General features: G+C 44.0%; 1 protein-coding gene across 4 annotated transcripts in view; it reads left to right on the forward strand.

The window, feature by feature from the left end:
- The first annotated feature begins 1,243 nt into the window (after positions 1-1,243).
- The window catches only part of HTR2C (5-hydroxytryptamine receptor 2C), a 242,604-nt gene continuing 221,326 nt past the window's right edge, over positions 1,244-22,521 (forward strand). For all 4 annotated transcript variants that reach the window (XM_074914918.1, XM_074914917.1, XM_074914924.1 and 1 more), the window contains exon 1: positions 1,244-1,440. The gene's annotated coding sequence lies outside the window, so the exon portion shown is untranslated. The remainder of the gene's footprint in view (positions 1,441-22,521) is intronic.

Genomic DNA, 22,521 nt, shown 5'->3' on the forward strand with positions numbered 1-22,521 from the left:
AGACCTGCTGAATTCGTCACAGCTTTAGCATGTGTGGCACATTGGATTTCAGTGTCTCACAGCTCCTGGCTGAGAAGAGTTGCAGAAGGGATATCCCTTCTGGGTAACATCAGGGTGCAAAACTGCACCTGCTGCTGCTGTAGTCCGGCATCCCTGGCAGGAGCAGTGCCACTAGCCCCCAAGGTGTGCCGGGCCCTCCTTGCCTGGGATGTCTGGGGCTGTGTGCGGGATGTGGTGTGGCAGTGGCCAGGCTGCCCTACGTCTGGCTGGGATGCTGGCGGAGGGGCCAGCGATGGCGGTAAGCACTGAGGCTGGGGGACAGGGACCGGATTTGGCTCCTGGGACAGTGGTGGAGATGTGGGAGGCCTCACTCCCCGACCCTGATGTAGGGGCTCTCCTGCTGGCTGCCCTGTCCCTGCCTGGCTCCCGGGGTGCTCTCCTTGCCCTGGCAGGGGCAGGGCTCCTGCCTGGGCTGCTCGGCTGCCTGCACTCGGGTGAGATGCTGGGGCTGGAGCTGTGGGCGTTCGCATCTCCAACCGGCACATGTGAGCAATGTGCCTTTAAGACTAGCAGGAGAGCAATAGTATCTCCCTCCCTCCTGTTAATTGTAGCATGTTTTTCAGCCGTGCTTTCCAGTCACATTCGCGGCTGTGAGAGGAGGGAGCAGTGCTGGAGCTGGCCGGCCGGGTGCCGTCCGGACAGGCGTGCTCTCCGCGCCGGGGTGCCCGCAGGTGATGGGCAGCGCCTGGGGCCGGAGCGCTTCGTGCCCGGAGCAGGAGCCCCGCACGCCTGAGTTTCGGTGACACTACCGGGCTCACCGCAGCACCTGTGCCCCGCACCTGCTCGCCTTCGTGGCCCTGGCCTCCAGCCGCAGGTCCCCGCCGCAGCAGGCCCCGGCCGGGGCTCCCGCATGAGCCGGGACCGGCGCTCGGGGACCCGCAGCGGGTGATGCTGCGGGAGCCGCCCGGTGCCTGCCCGGGGGTGCTGGGGGCTGCCGCGGGAACGCCTGGCTCCCCCAGCGCAAAGTGACTACTGCAACTAACTCGAGGTTGGGACTACTTCTTGGAGGATGCCCTGTGTATCTCCAGTCACTCCTCTCCGGCCTCACCGCAGAATATTGGGAGTCGCTCGCCCACCCCTGCCGAGGGGGGACAGAGACACAGGCCTCCAGAGGGTTAAGTGCATCTGCCTTTACGCGAAGTGTTCGAGCAGGAAATAATCTGCAGAGATACATGTGCAGCAATTCAACTGCTGCTGCTCTCCCAGGCTGCCGCTGCTGCAGTTCGGTGGGTGAGAGAAGCCGCGCTGCTCACAGAAGATGCTTTCTTGGCGTGTCCGAACCGCCCGGCATGGCAGCAGAGCCCCGGCTGTCTGAGCTGGGGTAAATGTCTCCATCCAAGAGGAATTATTTTGACTTGCTGGCTCTGTCGGCTCCCTGAGGTAGGTGCTGCTGCCTGTGCAATATACCGTGAGCTCTGTCGGGGGGATACAGTCCTCTCCTCAGCCTGGGCTATAAAATAATAAAAAAGAAATCTCTCGGTGGGAACGGGGTTTAATTTGCAGCCTAATGACAGAGAGAAATACGTGTGTGTAGTTTTTGTGTGCGCCCCAGAGAGGAGACTGCAAAGGATACCCGAGCGATACCTTTCATGACTGGCAATAAAGTTGTTGCACTTAATTGGAACAAACTTGCCTTGGTCTCTGTGGAATGCACCTGGGAGCTTTTGCTGCTGCTTGGCATATGACCTTTTGAAGGGGTTGGCTGCAGTGTACAAGGTTATGCTTCGGTTCAGAAACAGGGACACAGTGCACTCTACAGGTCCCATTATTCTGCTCCCATGGACGTGGGGAGGACAGAGGGACACCCCCATGGAGAGAAAACGCTCCTGACAGGGAGGTGGGTTTTGGTTGTTTTTTGAGAAGTGAAATTACACTAAAAGAAAAAAAAAAAGAGGTGCTCTTACCTGAGGAAAGGGAATTTTAAGGTCCTAAGTGTTGATCTTGGTGTTTAGAAGTAAAGAAGGAAATCTGTTTTAGAAGCAGTCTGTGTATGAGTCTGGTTTTTGTGTTTTGCTTCCCCAGTTCTGTGGAGAGGAGTTTTGATCATCTGTGCTTTACCGCCTGCAACCTTTGCTTAAGGATGTTTTACACCTATACCTGGGAGAGAAAAACTGCCAGTGCCATCAAATTTCCTTAGGCTTGTTTAGGAAGGTGTCTTCTTGGGAAATCCCCTACAAAATCAGTAGCAGCTAATGCTGTTCCTTTCTCGCTGGTGCGGCAAGCGGTTTTGGTTTGTCTTGAGACCTTCAGTGGGAGCTTTACTCTAAAGATTAAGCTGAAAGGGAAGGCTTCAAACAATTTCCCCTAGAAAAGCACAGCGTTGGGCATGGATACCTATTTGATTTGGTTCTCCTTGTCGACCTACATATGTATGTTTGCGTGTTGGCTCCTGAGCACGTGAGTGCAGGCCCTGCCAAGCAAAGGCGGCTGTGCAGAATAGGTAAGTGTTGCCTGGATTATGTGCCTGGATCACGTGGAAAGAGGTTTGTGCACGTTTCTGGTATTGCAGATCTGTTGAGACAGCACAGCCAACAGTGCCATTGCTGTGTAACAGTTTCAGAAGTGTTTCTGTGGCATCCTGGTAGAACAAATGTGTCATTCACAACTGCACTCTTCAGGAAAAAGAGCAGGATTGTCTTCTGCACTGTAAATCTTTTCAGTCACTTTTGTTTTCTTCAGTCAGGGCTTCCTGACTGGAATGTGTTGCTACCTGAGCGGTTTGGTCAGAGCATTTATTATTGCCTCCTCATTGTCCCCAGAGCTGTTGTGCTATGCTTGACTCAGCACTGACATTTCTCACAGGGAAGGCTGGAGAAGAATGCCTGGTTTTATCTGTAATTTGGGCGCAAATGCAGGCAAGAGCATGTTTCCTTTTTGGCAAGAAAAGGACACTTCTGCATCCTCTTTTGGGATGCTGTAGAGGTGCTGCTCTGCAAGACCTCTATGTTGGAGGTGAAGGAGCAGAAGTGGGTCTGGTGGATTCGTTGCTGTGTATGAATCAAGAAGCCACAACCCCTGGCAGGGATGGAGGCTGCGATGATGCCCGAGGAGTATCTGCTCCTCTCTGTCCTGGGAAAGATCCCTTCTTACTCACACACTAGGTAGAGCTGGGCAGCAGTGCTCCATAGCAACACTTATTTCTCCCAAGAGGAGAAAAATCTCCTGGCTTCACTCAGAGAGGTGAGAACACAAGTGTACAAACACCCAGTGGAGTCTCACCAGTATAATACTGGTGTAAGGCCATCTGAATGACTTTTCTCTAGAAGAGCACTTAAAAAGGTGGTGAGCATTCAATAACCCAATTGTCTGTGCAGGAAATACTAGAAAAATTATATGGCAGTCATCCCATTTACTACTATATGCACACAGGCAGAATGGCAATTAGAACTGGCTGAATTAAAGTAGAATGCTGCTTGCAAACATGATTTCAAAATTCAAAATTAATTTGATGCTCGCCAGACAGCAACTGTTCTGGTCATCTTTGTGTCCCTATTCCAGCAAGTGCATTTTTCAAAAAAATACTTTTGCGAAAACAGCAAAGTGTTGGACCCTATTCACGTGTGATGTGGTCTGAAAGAGGGGATGAGGATATGTGCCTTACAGCCATTCAGAAAATCAAACCGGTACATTTGAACTACTGATTATTTCTAAGCAGCCTTTCTGGTCAGTAATAAAGTTTTGCATTAAACTCTAATTATGTGGAAGTCGAGAGCTATTTGCTAGAGTTAATAATGGTAATTTTAAAAATTGTAATTTATTAAATGGGGGCTGGTCAGCATTGCATGTCACGCACTGTACTGATACCTTCTTCTGCCTGAGAGTCACATAACTGCCCATCTCGCAGAGCAAGAGCAGGGCACTCTTGGCATCCCCCACAGGTGCTCTGCTGCGAGATGGGGCTAAATTTGACATTCGTCTGGGCCCGGTGGTGACCTGGCAGCAGCAATGCTGGGATCCCTGTGGGGTTTGCCTTTATGGAGACAAATGTCTGGCCTTATCCATCAGGTCCCACACCTGGCAAGCCACACTGGGACAGCTGGCCAGTTGTGCGCTGCTCGGCAGTCACAGGTGGTGCAGAGAATGGGTAACAGACAGATGCAAAGGGAATAAATTGAATCTTCAAGAACTATTTGCCAGAGAGTGATTTTCCTGGTTTTGGTGGGGAGGTAAGTAAAGGCCAGTCATTAGGTGCCTGCAGTCTTTCAGTGACCATTGAGTTCTTATGCTTTGGATTCTGCTTGTAAACTAGCTACAGGTGATCAAACCCTGTGGTCCAGAAACTGTTGAGTCAGAGATGCAACTGTGCCTTTCTGTTAGTGCTTGGAGTATCTTTAGGAGACTCTGTTACTGCATTTTAAATCTATCTGGCTTTGTACCACTTATAAAATGCATTCACAGTAGGTGGTGGCATCAGCCTCCTCCTAGTGAATGCAGATATTTATGCGAAAGGTTTTTTCACTTTGCTGCATTCAGATGATGACTGGAGATACCGTTCTTGTTAGATAAAAAACTGAGTCTGACTTCAGAGGTGAATTCAAAGAGCAATTTCTATTTAATATATATATATAGCAACAAATAGGAACAAAGCTGCTTAAAGATTACTTTAATGATGAATCATTATATGGCTCTCACCAGTCTGAAAAGCAATAAAAGTCAAAATGGAGTGCTAGGTTTTAGTTGCTTAGAAAATGCATAGAAAGGGACCTGTATTGTAGAGAGGGTTTTATACCACATCAAAGTAAAAATGTTTTGAGGTGCAAAAGTATCAAGTGACTTTCCACCCTAAAGATAAGAGGCAGCTGCTACCTATTGTTTGTTGTTCTAGGAGGTTATTTTCTCTGGTTAGTCACTTTTAATTTATTTTTTTTTTAAACCCTGACTGATTTCTTCCCCCCCCCCGCCCTGTTTCAGGGCAGATGCTGTAATAATACTTTTTGTTTTGAATGCTATAATTTTTATTACTAATCCTAATTAAATGCTGTAACTTTTGAAAATCAGATTAATTTGACCCATCAGCCCAATGCAAATGCTATAATCATCAGAGATCATAAAATGTTCAAGGGACTGTAATTTTACTACAGAGCAGCAGTGGCATGTGTCCAAGGATCTTGCTACCTTTGTTCTGAAGACATGAATTGTAATGCGTGCACTTCTGCGTAATGCAGCATGAATAGAAATGATACGTTCCTCAGCTGTTGAATTGCTTATTCCAGCCATAAGTCAACAAACGTTAGAAAAATGACATCACCTCTCCCATCACTAAAATACTCTTTCCTTGCTATAAACATTGTATGAATTCTATGGTTTTTGCACAAGAGGTAAGGGAGCAGGTAGAGCTGGGAAGTTGTTGCACACAGAAATTGCACCTTATTGTGAGCTAGGTAATAGTGGACATGACACAGGTAGCCCCACTGTCACCGAAAGGTTTCTACCCTTGGTCCACAGTTCATTAACTCAGGTTGCACAGAACTTCAACTGGTTTGATCTCCAGTAAGGACACACATTGATCATCACTTCAGTCTCCTGGGCAGCAGGACAGATAATGTGAGGTTCTGGTAACCTGGTTCCTTTCAGACCAACTTTTGGTATTTTGGCCTTTTTTTTTTGCTACAGATATTAGGTAACAAATAATTAATTTGAGTTCCAACTCAAGCAGTGATAAGTTGGTCTCCCTGCTCTGTCCCAGCTTTATTTCTGAGCTGGTGACATTTGGAAAGATCTCACTGGTCATTAGGTCTATAATTGCCTGGCACCGAAAGACAGGAAGGCGTTAATCTGACACTGCAAACATTTATACTGGAGTTCATTGTTTAGACTTTCTTCACAGCAGAGGAAGAAGACACTCTGAGGGAGCCACTAGCCCTACTTCAGGAATCTACAGTAAGATGACATAAATAGCAGGCTAGAAATGCCCAGTCCTCTCTAAGTCGTGCAGATGGAGCCTGTGTAACTGGCACGGGGGGTGGGGGTGGCTGCAGCACTACATGAGATGAACCCCACCAAGCAACAGCAGCTGGTCTCAGTCCTCATCCAGCAAACTGCTCAGCTCCACCTGGGCTGCCCCAGGCTCCTCTGAGGGCTTTGGTGCAAATGCGAGGCATGGTGGAGGATCCAACCCTGCAGGTTTCCCTCTGCCTTACTGAACCTGAGTTGCTTTGTCGATCCATGTTACTGAGCGTGGCTGTGAAGTATGTGCTGCTGTTTGCCACAGAGCATCTCAACAGCAGATAGCCCTTATGTTTCTGCTCACTGGGACTTGGTATTGCTACTTGATTGTAAACACAGTTTCTCTGATCAGTATTTCAAGTTGTGCTCCACCGCACACCGCACACACCCCCCCTCGTTAAATAGCAATAAAATCTTCCAGACTTGTATGTTCCAGGCTTTATGATGAAATTGAAGTGGGAAAAAATCTGTGTCAGTGTAGAGACTGATGTGGATGATACATGTTTGTGTCAGTGAGCTTTGAGCATCTCCTGCTTCTGCCCACTTTCCCACCATCTTGGTTGTCTGCAGGGAGTTACTACTGCAGAGAGAAAACCAATAGTATGAGATTTGTTCCATAAAACATTTCATATTTGGGATTTGCCCAGCTGTCTTGTTTCAGCCAAAATGTAGAATTCAGGAGTGTGTTTTCATGCCAAGACTTGCAGCATTTGACCATGAATGCCTAGCTCCGTTCTTTTTCAGCATATGCAACATTTAGGAAGCTCTGGGCAGACATGTATGATTTTATAACTGCTATTGCTTGCAAAGGAAAAAATAAAAAGATTGCAGAAGCATATTAATTATCCATAGTTTAATGTATATAGTGGTTTGCAAACAGTTATTGTGGACATTGTTATCTGAAAGACTGTAATTTTGATGGTTCTAATGGGGGCTATTGTAGGTCTACGGAAACTCTTACAGTTATGGCTTCATTTTAATATAGGCTCTATTTGGAAAAGCCTGTATTTTTAGATTTTATGGTAGCTGTATTATATGCTTGGCTTATGACAATAAAATCATAGCTGAATGCTGGAATGAATGTGAATATATCTGTATCAAAGAGATCTCTTGTCTTGATAACTTACCCATTTTTAAAAGTTAATCATCACCTTCTCTGTTCTCTAAAATTCTGTGCAAATATAAAACCTCATGTAAACATGTAAGTCTGAGCATTGTGGTGTGAATATGGCACGTAACTGTCTAGCAGTCCTTGGTTCTGTAAGACATACATGATTGTTAAGACCATGTTGTTTGACTCCTGCTACACAGGATATAGAAAATTTCTCCATGTCTTTTCAGAATCATATTCAGCTTTATTTAAGGAGTGCAGATAACTGGGACTCAGAGGTGTCCTGAGAGTAGTTGTTTTGGTGAGTAATTATTTCTGGTGATTTAAAAAAAAAGTCCAATTGGAGTTAATTTTCTGGCTCCATAAGTTGAATCTTCTTCTTCCTTTGTCTGCTTAATTAAGGAGCCTGCTAGTAATGGAAATAATTTCCCATGATGTGGACAAATCATTGTCAACATAGGGGTTTTTTTTGCTAAAGTCATCATATAATTTAAACTCTTTCCACACAATCTGTTTTCAGGCCCTTAAATTCTATGTATTTCTCTCCCAGTTTTTCAGCATCTTTGAGCTATGGACATCAGAGGTGGCTATTCTGGGACAGTAGAACACCACATTCTACTAATATTCTCACACTATAGGTAGAAACAACATCACCTTTCTAACCTTGGACAAAATTGCCTCTCCTCAAACATCCAAGTGTGTCATTAGATCCTGTAGCTCCAGCATGGCCCTGGGACCTCATGTTCCATTTGTCTGCCCTGACTCTCATATATATTTGTAAGTCTCTGATTTCCAACATACAGTTCACCCCTGTGTAAATGGTGTAGATCACTGTATTCTTTGATCCTAGACAAGTAGACCTGTGTTTTCATGTTTTACAGTGTCTGGTCTTTGACAGGGCCAAGAGTGTGAAGGGGATGGAGTTGTTTGGCTGTAGTGATCTGAGTTTGGTGGTATTTATCACTTAAGCCAGTTCTGAGCTACACTGGACTGAGAAATTTGCCTCTGTAAACCCAGTTCATTCTTCCATTCACTTCCATTTAGTGGTGCTTCCTCATTAAAACTACATCATGTCGACTATCAGTGATTTTTAAAGTGTTCTGTAGTAATATCATGTAACGATATTCATACAGTCAGTATGTGGTATGACACTGAGCTATTTGCCAGCGATGCTGGCACAGTTGCTATCCCCCCCCTCCACCTTACGCGTATTAAAAATCATTTCAGGATTATCCGAGAGGACTGATTGAGGTTCCCATCACATACAGATATAGGGTTCCCTGCAGTCACAATTATCTCTGCTGCTTTCTGCTTCCCAATGGCCACTGGGTGATGTTTTTCAGGAGAGACAGAACAGATTTCTGTTGCTGTTGAAGTATTTGTAAAATCACCCATGACAAAGATAAAGCAAATTACAGATTTGGTGTTTGAGCACTCTTCTGTTTCCCCATACTTTTTGTTGGTTTGGGGTTTCCTGCTGGTCTTTAATTTAATTACTTACTTTTCATTCCTTAGTCTTCTAGCAATTGCTCTGTGATGTTGCTCTGGGGCCTCATGTCCAGACTGGATAACCATCTTGACCACTTACGATTGCTGGAGTGATATATCCCTTTGTGGTCCATCAAAAGCTCCTGTTCAGCTCCTCACCTGACACTGCTGGCATCTGGGTCTTTTTCTTAGCTGATCATCTTTTTCCATTGTTCTTCCCTCGAGATACTTCCCTTCCAGCAGGAATATGAAGTAAAACCTTTTCTCCTCTGATCGCTGTGGTGTTGCTTTCTACTACCCATTCTCTCGGTGTTCACTGTGGTATTTTTATTCATTTAGAACCCCTCGTACTTATCTCCAGGATTCTATGATTCCACCTTGATTACTTTTTTTCTCTTTTTGCCATCATTTTTTCACAGTTTTTTCGTGAACAGTCCATTTGTTTCCTTGACATAACAATTACTGACAGCCTGGTATCCTGTCTCCAACAGTGGCAAATAGCAGATGCTTAGAGAATAATATAAGAAACAGGGTGAGAATATAATAACCCTAATATATCCTGCCAGCAGTGATCAGTATCACGTATGCCTGACTGTGTTGTGAATGTGTTTAAGCATAGCCCAGTGGGGGGATATAATGCCTAAAACCATGTGGGTGAGGAAAGGATAGTTTTACAAGATGGCAAATTTTCTTGCGTCACTGTCTGTCTCCAAAAGCGCTGCCCTCTCCTTGCCTGGCATTTCTTTGATTAGCACAGAAACCCACAGCAGCGCTGTGCTTGTTTCCGAGACAGTCCTGGGGTTCGTCTGCAGGGCTCCTCGCACCTGATTGAGTAGGAGCTTGTGTTTCTTTCCCTTGGGGGCTCCTTGGGGACATGACTGCAGTGTGGCAAGATGAAGGGAGAAGTCCTTGCGTTTGGTTCTGAGCCATTATCTGCTCATGCTGCCTGACACGATTTCTGTAGCTTTCAAGCTCTGGCTAGTTGTAACACAAGCTGACATAGCTGGAAGTGTGATGTTGCAAAAAATTCTGTGAAAATCATGGCCACATAGGGGAGGGAGAGACCCAAATCACTGTCTCTCATCTCCAGAGAGGTTACAGATGTCTGTGCTGCTTGCCCCATGGCAGGGCAGCCCAGGAGCCCTACCAGGATGCACATGGTGACCAGGTGATTGGCCCCAAGCTGCACAACTGCTCTTCTTGATCAGTAATTTGGAGATGCAGGGCTTCACACACAGCACATGGGAGGCTCTGAAGGTTACTAAGATGTGGACTTTGCTGTGGTGTGACACTGGGGTGTGTTACAGCAGCCAAGGTTGTAGGAGGATGCATGTGGGGGGTCTGGGGGCATTTTTCTGTCTGCTTCTTCATGGTTACTTTGGGGTTCATTCTTTATTTCCAGATTATCTGTTTTCTGAAAACTCCTCCAGTATTTCTTTAAATCTGAAACAAGGTCTGAACTGTGTGAAGCAAGTAGAAAAATAGATTTGAATTTTTAAAAATGCTAGGTTTGAAGTTGCATTTAAAAATACCTCTATTACCAAGTAGAATATATTATCCAGGGCACTGAGCAGCTAAATCAGACGAGTGATGTTGCAGGTGTTAGACCTCTAATTACTAGTTCTTCAGTTGTGCACTTCCTCTGTTACCATCACTACTCTAGCAGCCAGCACACTTACTATGGTTTGATTTATTCTTAGCTGATGGTCAGCTTTACTGTTAGAATCATTTTATTTCAGACTCATATTTTCTTCATATGATTTATTTTCTTTTGTAGTTTTTGCTTTGTTCATGAATATCTGCAAAATTTTTTGAGAAATCCTTGGAACTTTCTTAGGATAATATATAAAAAAAAACCCAATGGGAAGACAGAGGCACTTTATTAACATCACTGGCCTTCAGTAACCAGCTTTTCACTATTTGACCTCATCAGTAAGGGGAAGGGTTTATAGAGGTGAGTCCCTGAGTCCCTGCAGCTCTAACTGCTTCAATGCATGCCATGTGATTGTTGAATGAGATTGGACATTATTCTTCCTGTCTGTTTTTTTCCCTCTCCTTCCAGAAGCAGAGCAATGCCTATAATGAGCTGGGCCAAGTGATCTTAGCAGTGGCTTTAGGGGATAGGGTGAAGCATGCAGTGCACTTTTCTCTGATGGACGTTTCCAACTTTGTGCAAAGTTGTGTGTGCCACAGCTTGGGTGTGTGTGCACATGTACATTAGCTTGTTATAAATTCAGGGTAGAAACGCACATAATTCCTTTAATGCCAAAGGGAACTGTATCTAGAAACTCAGGGTAGAAATATGCCTACTGATACATGTTTTAGTTCTGATAAATCATCTGTAAGTATAGCACACTATTCATTTAGCTAGTGACAGTGTTATTTAGGGGTGATACGAAACAAAGTAATAAGGACTGCCTGAGAAGAAAATATGTGCTAAAGCTCTTAGGTGTAATGCTAATTTAAATAAAATATGTGCTCCATTGGGTCTGTAGATTATTTATCTTGGAAGTCTTAATACTATTCAAGCGTTAGATGCTTAAAAGTTGGCTTTCTTCAAAATGAAGATGCCAGGATTATTTATGAACGTTTAGACTAATTTTTACGTTGGGTTGACTCATTCTGTTCTTTAAAGAATGTTTTGCAGGTATTTTAGCACTACGGACACCTGCGCTTATCTAATATATGTAAATGTGGTCCAGCAGATATCCCTAACCACAACAGAAAGTACAGGGAGATAACTGCTCATCATACTGCCAAGTCAGACCATGTTTCAGGTTAGGCTGAACAGAATGGCATGTTAAGTGGATATTACTCTAATGACTGTTAATGCTGATATGGTGCATAGAAAAGAATGTAACTCTTTCTAAAACCCGAATAAAAATAAATGTGGCAAAAAGAAAACTCCTAACTTTATATTAAACCAAATCATAAATACGTTGAAAGGTAATAGAAAACCATTCTACCTGCGTGGGATGGGAGTTTATTGCCCCTGCTCTTTATTTCTCTAAAGGTTATTCACTGTTGGTGTGGACATTATACTGTAAAATCCTTTGCTGAAGTGATAACCTTGTGCTATGTGCAAACAAATTTTGTTGGATTCAAGTTATTGCTTCCATCTTACATTGCAGATGCTTTCCAGTCATGGTGTAAATATTAGAACAAACAAGTCTTATTAAGTACACCTTTATATATATTAAAAGTGTGCATTTTTTAACATTTTAAGTATTGGAATGTGGATTAGAGCACAGTCATGATAAAATGTTGCTATATTGACAGTATCAGCCCATGGGAGGGCTCAATGAGGTTCCTTTTTCAGCCTGAGAAGCAGTATTTTTTTCCAAGAAGAGATGAAATGTTTTGGTCTGTGGTGAGCCCTGAAAGTAATAGATGCTATTAACTGGAGATTTAAACTTTGTCCCTGGCTGCTGCTGGCTTAAGTTTTATGATAGTTCTCTTTTTATTTCTCCAACTTGTTTTGTATAGTTTGTGTTGATTTAGCCTGTCAAAGTAGGCTGGAGAACCTTGATTCATCTCAGGTCTCCCATCAATTTTCTGAAGAGTTGCAGGGCATAAGGTATGGTTTTCCCTTTGGTCTTTCAACTGTGGCAGGGCAGATACTGTACCTTCCTGCAGCATTTCAGCGGGATCTCCTGTGCGTTGGGAAAGAGTAGATGTGGATACTGTGCTAATGATGCTAATCTGGGAGAAGAGATACCTAGGAGGGGAAGTTTTCCTCCCTCCCTGCTGAAGCAGTGAGCTCCATGAGCTCACAGGGGTCCCTTTTGTTGCTGTTTGGGCTGCTTGGGCTCATGTGACTCCTTTTCTATCTCTCCTCACATCTCAGAAAATACAGTTTCAGAGGTAACAGGGTTTTTTAATGTATGTCTTAACAGGAGAAGATGTCTGGCAGCGATTTTTTTTTTTTTTTTAATTTTTTTTTTTTTTAGTTGCCCTGCCATGTGAACTCTTCAGTAAATGCATATGATTATGTGTGTGTGGCAGGGTGAGGGCCACTTCTGTCATTGTCCCAGGCCATGAGAAGACACCTGGACATGGATAAGCAGACGGAGGAACATTTTTGTTTCATAACTGGAATCACATATTTTGGATTTCTTTTTTTTAACCTGGCATTTTTAAGTCTATGCAAACTTTAGGGTGTTGTTTCTACAGCAGACTCCTTAGCATCACCACTCTTTCTTAGGGTACAGAGTTTAAGTGCCTGAGTTTTTTAAATTTTTAAATACAGCTCTTTAATGTTTACAGGTATTTTCACATTTTTGATATCGCTGCTTTTACAATGTATTAGGAAATTCATACTTCACTGATGAATACAAAGATCAGATCAACACATTGACATCTAACTGTTGCATAGTGACTTGCAGAGCAGTATAAAATGACTGCACCGATCTTGCAGGGTGTTTATTTCTTCCACAGTGCTGGCATTTTGCAGGGGGGGAAAAAAAAAGAAAAAAAAAAAAAAAGACTTTTGTTTCGTGCCATGCTACTGAACTAATTATGCTGGTGGCAGGTCTCGGGTTCCTCTGTGTATTTCCTTCTAGTCTGCTGCCTGTCAGATGGCACGTGGGCACGTTTGCTGAATGAACTTTCCTGAGCAGTATAGCCAGTGAGGTCCCTTACAAACATCCCTCGGCTGTAGCACTGGCATATGTAAAATGGCATGATGGAGAACTGAGCTGGTATCTGTGCCTATCTCAGCAATGTGTTATCTGTTTAGTGTTCACAGATTTCTCTTTCCTGAGTCCCTCATGAGAGGGATGAAGCCAGGAGAAGTGAAGTGACCTGCCATAACTGTAAGACAAACACTTAAGTTTTTGTGTAATGCTTTCTAACACATCTCTACAGTGCTGTCCAAAGAATCTCTTATTAAGGCTTTACAAGCTTAGCTAGTCATGAAGCTTTAATGCTCTGTTTGTCATCTGGTTATTAGCTGTGTCTGAAGGAAGAACTAAATCCAGAATCCAAATGAAAGACTCTCAGTATATCTGGAATAAACAAACAAAAAAACCAACCCCCAACCCTTTCTTACTCTCTAAATACTGTTGCTGTACAGCTGCGTCAAGATTTTCATGTATAGGCAGGGTCCTGGGCCATGGATTCCAGAATATAATTTTGATCAGAGGATTACTATCAGCGACATCACTGCCCCAAGCAATGATGAATTCAGAACCCTCTACAGAGTTTGCAAGAGGGTTTACAACGTTGTCTTACATTGATGCAGAAGACTGCATCTCCCAGAGACGAGTAAAAAACTCACTAGAAACATTTTGTGAATAATAATTATAGAGCTGCATTCACCTCTGATTTTTGTTTTGAGATTTCTGGGATAAAACTGTACATGTTGAGATAGATAGAATTTTCTCTTTTGTTATATGTTGCTCAGGGACTTCTTTTTTGCTTCTGGCTGATTGAGGAAAAATGAGAAAATACTTAAACTGAACACCAGACTTCCTAATAGTATGAAAAGCATCCTAAGGGGCTGGATGTGTGTTGTAATGGCAATGGTTTCTTTGAAGATGGGTAGCTAAGAGGTCAAGCTTGAAAATCTTGATATAATTTTCTGATATAGTTCAGTTCAGTCAGGATGATAGATTTTTGATTGGAGAAGGAATAGAAGAAAAGACTGAGGCCTCCCTCTTTTTTTTTTTTCTTTTTTTTTTCTTTTTTTTAAGATGATAGGAAGAGGTAGCTCCTTTTGGACAAGAGGCCCTGTTATCCCCTTCTTGTTTTGCTCCAGTGTAGGTGCTAACTCTGGAAAAGATGAAGATCCAAGGACAAATTACTGCCTGGAGTTGTTGCTCCCATCTTTTATAATAGCTGTTGCTGTACTGCTATATAGAAATCCATTGCAATGGCAGTGTTGGGGTATATGCAGTTCTGGAAATGCATTAGATTTTTTAATTTCTGAGGCTAAATTACCTGTTTGTTAACAGCTCTTTGGCTATCAGAAAACTTTTTGAGTGCTTAGTGTTTACAGATTCTGTAATCTGTTTCCCGGAGTTTGGGGCCGTTATGGCTCATGACAGAGCTCTGCAAAGGGTTGACTTTTTGGATGATATGATTCATTTCTGTGCAATCTCTGAGGTTTGTCATAGAGTATAATATCTCCAGAATAAACATTTTCCCAAGTTAGTGACTTTTATGAGGATGGTGATTGCAAGCAAGGAGGGAAGGATATTAAAAAGGGAAGTTGTATGTGAACTTAGTGAATAAAAACTATGCAATATTTACGTAACAGCCACATTCTGTTAAACGCTGTAACTGCAGTGGCTGAGGTGGACTGTGAGTCCCAAGCTACTGAAGGAATCCTTAAATCAAGACAGCGAGTCTTTCAGAATAAATATTTTACTGTTCAGGTTTACACTGTGTGATTATTAACAGTATTGAATAAATGTGTGAAATCCTAGAAGCTGTGTGCAGTCTTACCCAGAAAGGTCCCTGATAGCTGTGAAAACTGTGTTGACAATCAGCAAGGGGTTATGTCCTCAGGAGCCACGGTCTCCTATGCATTATGTGAAGAGGAGGAAGGAAAGAGAGGGGCTGACCCTCAGTGCAGGAACTTCTTGAGTTTGCAGCTGAATACCTGCCACAGCTGAATGAAGAAATATTGCTTTTTGTCTCAAACTTAGTGAAAATGTTCCTCAAAACAGCTCTATCTGACTCTGCCATACATTCAAAATAAAGATGATAGCTTTGTTTTCTGTCTCCTGATTGCACTCAATGAAACACACAAATGCTGGCAGGATGAGACTGACTATCATGTTCTGAATGTGCAGTAGTCCTTTTTTTTCTTTTCTGAGAGGTTTTATTTTATGATTTAATTATTGCATGACAAGGGTTTGTCTGTGCTCATAATAAGAAGGCAATTTAAATGAATTCTCAATTTTATAGGCAGGATCTAAAGAATTACTAGAAGGTGTTTCTCATAATGTTGACATTTTCCTTTTATAACACTTATTTATAGGTATTTCATGGCTGACACAGATGTATGTACAGAAATAGTACATATTTATAGACTAAGCCTATAGTTTAAGGCAAATAAGCAGGCCTTGCCTTTAGTAGAATATTTTCCTGCATAAGGGCTCTGATTTTAAATAATGTGGATAATGGTGTCTTTGCTATCTGAGGAGTGTATGGGTATGACTCATAGTGTCATAAATACTACGGCTATTACAGTGAGCATCCAAGTGAAATTACACAAAATTATATATTTGCCAGGGTTCTTTTCTCTAACGGCCAAACTTCAAAATAGAAAGCTTTATTATGCATTTTGATGCATTTGAACTACTGAATGTTCTTGCTGGCCCACTAGACAGTTTAATAGGGCTCCTGAACATCATCAATAATTCATGCATCTCTTAAACAAGGATGTGGTACTTGTTCAAATATAATCTGAGCTTACGATATTGTGAGCTACTATAGGATGGTCAGGGGCATGCTCAGTGCTGGCCCTTGACCTTATAGCCATGCAAGTTTCTTGGATTTGGATCCCCTGTGGGTGGTGCTTCCTAAACACGGAAGTGTCTTCTTTGCCCTCACTGTACTGTTGCTTGTCTTGAAAGGGAGGCAACTGTTATCTGAGGATGTGGTGAACTCCCTTCAGTGTGACTTGTCTGATGTAAATGGTGTAAATTATCCTCAACGTGTGACTGCCCATGCTGGCTGGACCAAAGATGGGAAACTGATGGTGCAGGTAGAGAGATGGTGCAGGTGGAAGCCTAGGCTGGGGTATGTGAGGGTGCAGGTGGCATTAGCAGAAGTGGAAGTGAGTGTTAAGCTGGAATGCACTGTTCCAGTTCAAAACAGAATTGAAAATCCAGTAATTACTGTAGGATATGTTAACAGATATTTATGAAGAAATCTAATGGGATGAAGTATGACTTTGACTTTATTGTTTTTACTCTTATTTTATAGCACTGTGACATCCCTTGTTATGCTAAATACCATATCCAGATAGAAGGGTTTAGAATCAAAGAGGATAAGAAGGGTCAAGGGTGACTACGTGGAAAGCTATCTCCAAGAGCTTGTCCTCTTGACATGCCTCAGGGAGTTTGCTGTCTTTGATCTTGTTTTACCATTGGATAACTGAGGCATGCAAAGCATTGAAGCATGATGTCTAGGATGAGCATCTCAGCAGAACTGAGAAATGACCGAGTTTCCTGGATAGCAGTCTAGACTTCTCCTGCAAGAACCATCATCCCTTAGCCTTTGAGTCACGGTCATGTGTCTCTACCACTAGAGTAAGAAGTTAGAAAGAGCTCAGAAGTTAAGAGTGTAGTGTTTTGCACAAGTATTCCGGAAAACTGTTGTTATTTTTGAATAAGAATTGGTTGCACAAAGAGCAGTAACTTGTCAAATAAATGAAAGAAAACAGTACATATAACCATTCAAGTGAGAGTTTTACTGTAGGTGGAATGAATCTGAAGTCAAGACCTTCTTCTCTCTTGCTATTTGAGCTTATTGTTCTTTATCAGACTTCTAAGAAAAATCTTGTGCTGACTTCTCCTGAATACAGAGAAATTGTTCAAGCAGCCAGGTATCAGGTTAGGAAAGCCAAAGCCCTGATAGAATTAAATCTGTCCCGGGGACATTAAGGGCAACAAGAAAAGCTTCTATAGGTACATCACTGATAAAAGGAAGACTAGGGAAATTGTGGGCCCTCCACTCCCTCAAGTGGAGACTTGGTTACATGGGCTATGAAGAAGGCTCTGGTACTCAACAACTTTTTTGCCTCAGTCTTTACCAGCAAGTGCTCCAGCCACACCACCCAAGTCATAAAAGGTAAAGGCAGGGACTGGGAGAGGGAAGAACCACCCACTGTAGGAGAAGATCCAGGTCTGAGACCATCCAAGGAACCTGACGGTGCACAAGTCCATAGGACCTGATGAGGTGCATCTGCAGGTCCTGAGGGAACTGGTGGATGAAGTGGCTGAGCCACTATCCATCGTATTTGAGGAGACATGGCAGTCCAGTGAAGTTCCCACTGACTGGAAAAGGGGAAACACAACCCCCATTTTTAAAAAGGGAAAAAAGGAAGACCCAGGGAATTACAGGCCAGTCAGCCTCACCTCTGTGCCTGGCAAGACCATGGAGCAGGTCCTTCTGGAAACTAGGCTAGGGCACATGGACAATAAGGATGTGATTGGTGACAGCCAACATGGCTTCATGAAGGGCAAATTGTGCCTGACAAATTTGGTGGCCACCTACAACAGGGTTGCAGCATTGGTGGAAAAGGGAAGAGCAACTGATGTCATCTGCCTGGACTTGTGCAATGCATTTGACCATGTCTTGTACAACATCCTTGTCTCTAAATTCGAGAGACATGGATTTGACAGATGGACCACTCAGTGGGTAAGGAATTGGCTGGATGGTCACACTCAGAGTTGCAGTCAACAGCTCGATGTCCAAGTGGAGAGCGGTGACGAGTGACGTTCCTCAGGGGTCAGTGTTGGGACCGGCGCTGTTTAACATCTTTGTTGGTGACATGGACAGTGGGATCAAGGCACCCTCAGCCAGTTTGGCAACAACACCAAGCCGTGTGGTGCATTTGACACGCTGGAGGGAAGGGATGCGCCATCTGGGGGCACCTGGACAGGCTGGAGAGGTGGGCCTGTGCAAACCTCATGGAGTTCAACAAGGGCAAGGGCAAGGTCCTGCCCATGGGTCGGGGCAATCCCAAGCACAAATCCAGGCTGGGTGATGAGTGGATTGAGAGCAGCCCTGTGGAGAAGGACTTGGGGGTATCAGTGGATGGAAAACTGACTCTGAGCCAGCAATGTGCACTCGCAGCCCGGAAAGACAACTGCATCCTGGGCTGCATCAGAAGTGTGGCCAGCAGGTCAAGGGAGGTGGTTCTCCCCCTCTACTCTGCTCTCATGAGACCACCCCTTGCAGTGCTGTGTCCAGCTCTGGGGCCCCCAGTACAAGAAGGACATAGACCTGCTTGAGTGGGTCCAGAGGAGGCCACGAGGATGATCAGGGGCTGAAGCATTTTCCTTGTGAAGACAACAGGCTGAGAGAATTGGGGTTGTTCAACCTGGAGAAGAGAAGGCTCTGGGGAGACCTTATAGTGGCCTCCCTGTACTTAAAGGGGGCTACAGAAAAGATTCTTTATCAAGGAGTGTAGTGACAGGATGAGAGTAATGGCTTTAAACTGAAAGAGGTTAGATTTACATTAAATGTAACGAAGAAACTCTTTACTGTAGGAGTGGTGAGGCCCTGGCACAGGTTGCCCAGAGAAGCTGTGGCTGCCCCCTCCCTGGCAGGGTTCAAGGCCAGGTTGGACGGGGCTTGGAGCAACCTGGGCTAGTGAAAGGTGTCCCTGCCCATGGCAGGGGGGTGGAACTAGATGGTCTTGAGGTTCCTTCCAACCCAAACCATTCTATGATCCTGATTCCTGAGTTCTGTGTCTGCTATCTGAATAACAGACAGATTGTGCCCCATCTTTGTTCAGGATGCAGAAGAGTGTGAAGATCTCCATGGCTATGAAGCTTTCAGGAGTCAAGCCACAATCCCCAGGCAACCGTGAGCTATGCTGATTTGAAAATAGCTTTTTTGCAGCTAGCTTAAGGACTTTAGCACAGTGTTGCACCCTGCCAGCGTGATATCGGTGTTCAGCGAGCTGGGGAGGAGCAGGAGTCTGTTCAGCTCTGTCCCATAGTGACATTGCTTAGAGCTAAGGAAGACAGTTTCATTGGCACTGGTGCTGTGTTCCTTATGCCTTAGGCACAGGGTTTCTAGCAAAAAACAGGCTGGAGCTCCCATTTTTCCATCCAGACTGCAATGAGGTTAGTCCTAACAAAGTGTAGCTTGTTCTGGAAATAGTTTTCAGGTGGTGGGTGTTTTTGAAAAGAAAGATGATGGTTCTTCACTTGCTTTTGGCTGTAATGATGTCATTAAGATTTCAACATTTCTCTCAACTGCTGCATTTCAGTGATCCTTTTCCTCTGACTGAATGGAGTGTTTGGGCAGAGATAAGAACTCTGGCTCTGTGGTGAAAGAGCAAATGATGAAAGTGGCTGTCGGTGATTACCAGACATCTTGTGCTTATACCTCGGATTGGTGGCTAGTAAGAAAAGGCCAGTTCTTAAACAGCAAGGGTTACCATGCTTCCTTGTCTGGGACATGCAGCCTGAGAAAACCCACTTTCTCATTAGGCTGTCAGCAGGACATCTGAGATCATAGCTCATGTACCATGCAGGACAGTGTTCATCATGCATAAGTTGGAAATCCTAGCATTTGAATCTGCAGATCAAAGCTTGTTTCCAGGATGTTTGAATCTCACATTAAAGGGCTGTGAGTCCCCACTGACTGTGACTGAGCTTTGAGCAGTGCTGCCTCCGTTGCCTGTTACATGTCTGGAACTGCTGCTTATGCAGTGTTACAGGTTGCGTTACTGTTGCCCAAACTGCTCATCACCAATGAAGTAGCTCTGAAGTGTGACAGGATGATACCATTTCATAAGGAATTATTTTATCCCTATTTTCCTCTCTCATTGCTGTGACAAGTGCTGGAGTCCCTCCAGACTGTCAGTGGGCTACAGCCTGGGACCCTCCTTTCAAATCTGTTTTCTGCTTTATTTCTTAGTGTCATGTTTTGTTTCCATGGAAACTCTCCAACCTACTTCAAATTATAAGACTGTCAGGTGCATAAACAATGCTGTCATTAAAGAGCATTCTGAGCTCTGGACAGTTGCTTGTTATGTGTCCTAACAGGCAGGCAGAGTGGCAGCAGGAGAGGCTATGTGGCCACCAAAACTTGGTGGGAGCCTGCAAGGCTTTGGAAGAGCAGGTGAAGGCAGCTACTGCACCCCTGGAGAGGAGTTTCCTTTGGCTGGTGTTTCTTAAAGCTGTCGTGCCCGTAACAATTATATCCATAGGAAAGGAGGAATATTTTGCCATTATCAAAAGAATGTGCTTGGGTTACATGTAAAAGCCTGGCTGCAAAGTTTATATTGAAAAGGACAGATTTACAACAGTAGTAAAAATGTTAAACAGAAAATATGTTGCTTTCAGGAAAAATGGATTAACCATGAAGTGTACCTTGGAGTGAGGGGTTAATTTCTATAACTGAGCATGGAAATATGCCTGTGAGATATCCAGGCAATTTTTGTGTCCCTGGTGCTGTGACGAACAAGAATCGTTGATTAGCATCAGTGTTTCCCATCCTGCTTGCACCCTGGCATAACGTAAACTGCTCCTGGCAGTATCATCCTCCTTTCAGTCCCACCCCTGTTGTCATTGAAGGAGAATATCAGTAACAGAAAAAACCTAACTTTAATGATGTAGAGACAAAAGTACTGTGACTGAAAGAATAGTTTTTCCCTTCTTGTCTTTGTGAAGCTTTACAGATACTGTTACATTGATAACCACTTTTTGTAAGTGCCACATTAGCAGGACAGAAACAGTGCACCAGAGAATTTGCAGCCCTTTAAAGGAGAGCCATTAGACTGTGAGATAAAATGTGGCTCTGCATCTCTCTAAAAATAAGATATTTGCATCTGTATAAGGACTCCAATTTTGGTAGCCGGGAATAGTCTAGGCATCTTCATTGTAATTATTAAGAATTACTAACTTGCACAATTACTGCTTTGAGAGAGATGTGAATGTACATGGTATTTCCAAGGACATGAAGAAGTAAAGAATTTATTGCTATTTAAAAAGCTGAAGGAGTTTACTTGTTTACTGGTAAATAGCATAGGAGTTCAAGAATTGCCAGGCTAGAGAAGGCTTCAGGTCATTCTTGTTTGGCATGTCTGCTCTGACAGATGCTAAGGTCAGACACTTCAGAGAAAGGGAGGAGCCTTGTCTTAGGAGAGATGAGATAATTTCTTCAGCCAGTGAAAGCCAGTAGGTGGAAGAGGGAGGACAGCAGAGATGCAGAACGGGTGTTCCTTGTGTTCTTTTTCTTATAACTTTTTTTTTTTTTTTTTTTTTTTTTTTTTTTTTTAATGGGTGTCACTTTATATTTAAAAAACCCTAGAAGAAAATCTTCAGTTTGGAAAGTGGGCCCGGGACCTCCAACCAGGAGGTTTTTTCACATAAATCAGAAGCGACTCTGGTTTATGAACACGAGTTTGGTGCTCAGAAGCTCCTTTCTGCATTGCCAGTCATACAGCCATAGCCTGAGGACTGCCTTAGGGCCCCCTGAACTCAAGGAGAGGGATGTCTCATTTTTGATTGGGTCTTGGATCATGTTCAAATAGCAGAATTGGGCCCCCAAAGCCTGCAGCCTGGCAGTTAGGAGCAGCAGGAGTTTCTGCAGTGTGGAGTGGGGCGGTGTCTTGGTTTGAACCCTGAGAAAAATTGAGCATGATGCAGCTGCTCGCTCACCCCTTCCCACTCAGGGATGGGAAGGAGGAAAATACAACAAAAGGCTCAGAATTGAGATAAGGACAGAGAGGGATGAATCTCCTGTTATGGTCATGGGCAAAAGACAGATTCATTAAGGGAAGAAAAAGAACATCAATTTAATTCAGACAGTAACAACACCGCTAATTAACAGAGTAGGACAGCGAGAAGCATCACCACATCTTAAAAACACGTTCTCCTGCCGGCCCCTTCTTCCTGGGTTCAGCTTTGCTCATGATTTCTCTTATCTCCTCTCCCTCAGAGGCGCAGGGGGTAGGGAGTGGGGTGTGTGGCCAGTCCTGCTACTCCTTCCTCAGGGGGAGGACTCCTCGCACCCTTCCCCTGATCAGCACAGGATCCCGCTCATGGGAGACAGTCCTTCATAAACTTTCTCTGACACGAGTCCCTCCCGCAGGCTGCAGTGCTTCCCAAGCTGCTCCAGCGTTCCCAAGTGATCCCAACACTGAACTACAACAGCGAGGCCTTCCCACAGAGTCCCAACCTCCTTCAGGTGCAGCCAACTGCTCCAGTGTGGGGTCCTCCAGG

Source organism: Athene noctua, chromosome 11 (genome assembly GCF_965140245.1).
Source record: "Athene noctua chromosome 11, bAthNoc1.hap1.1, whole genome shotgun sequence".
Classification (NCBI taxonomy): domain Eukaryota; kingdom Metazoa; phylum Chordata; class Aves; order Strigiformes; family Strigidae; genus Athene; species Athene noctua.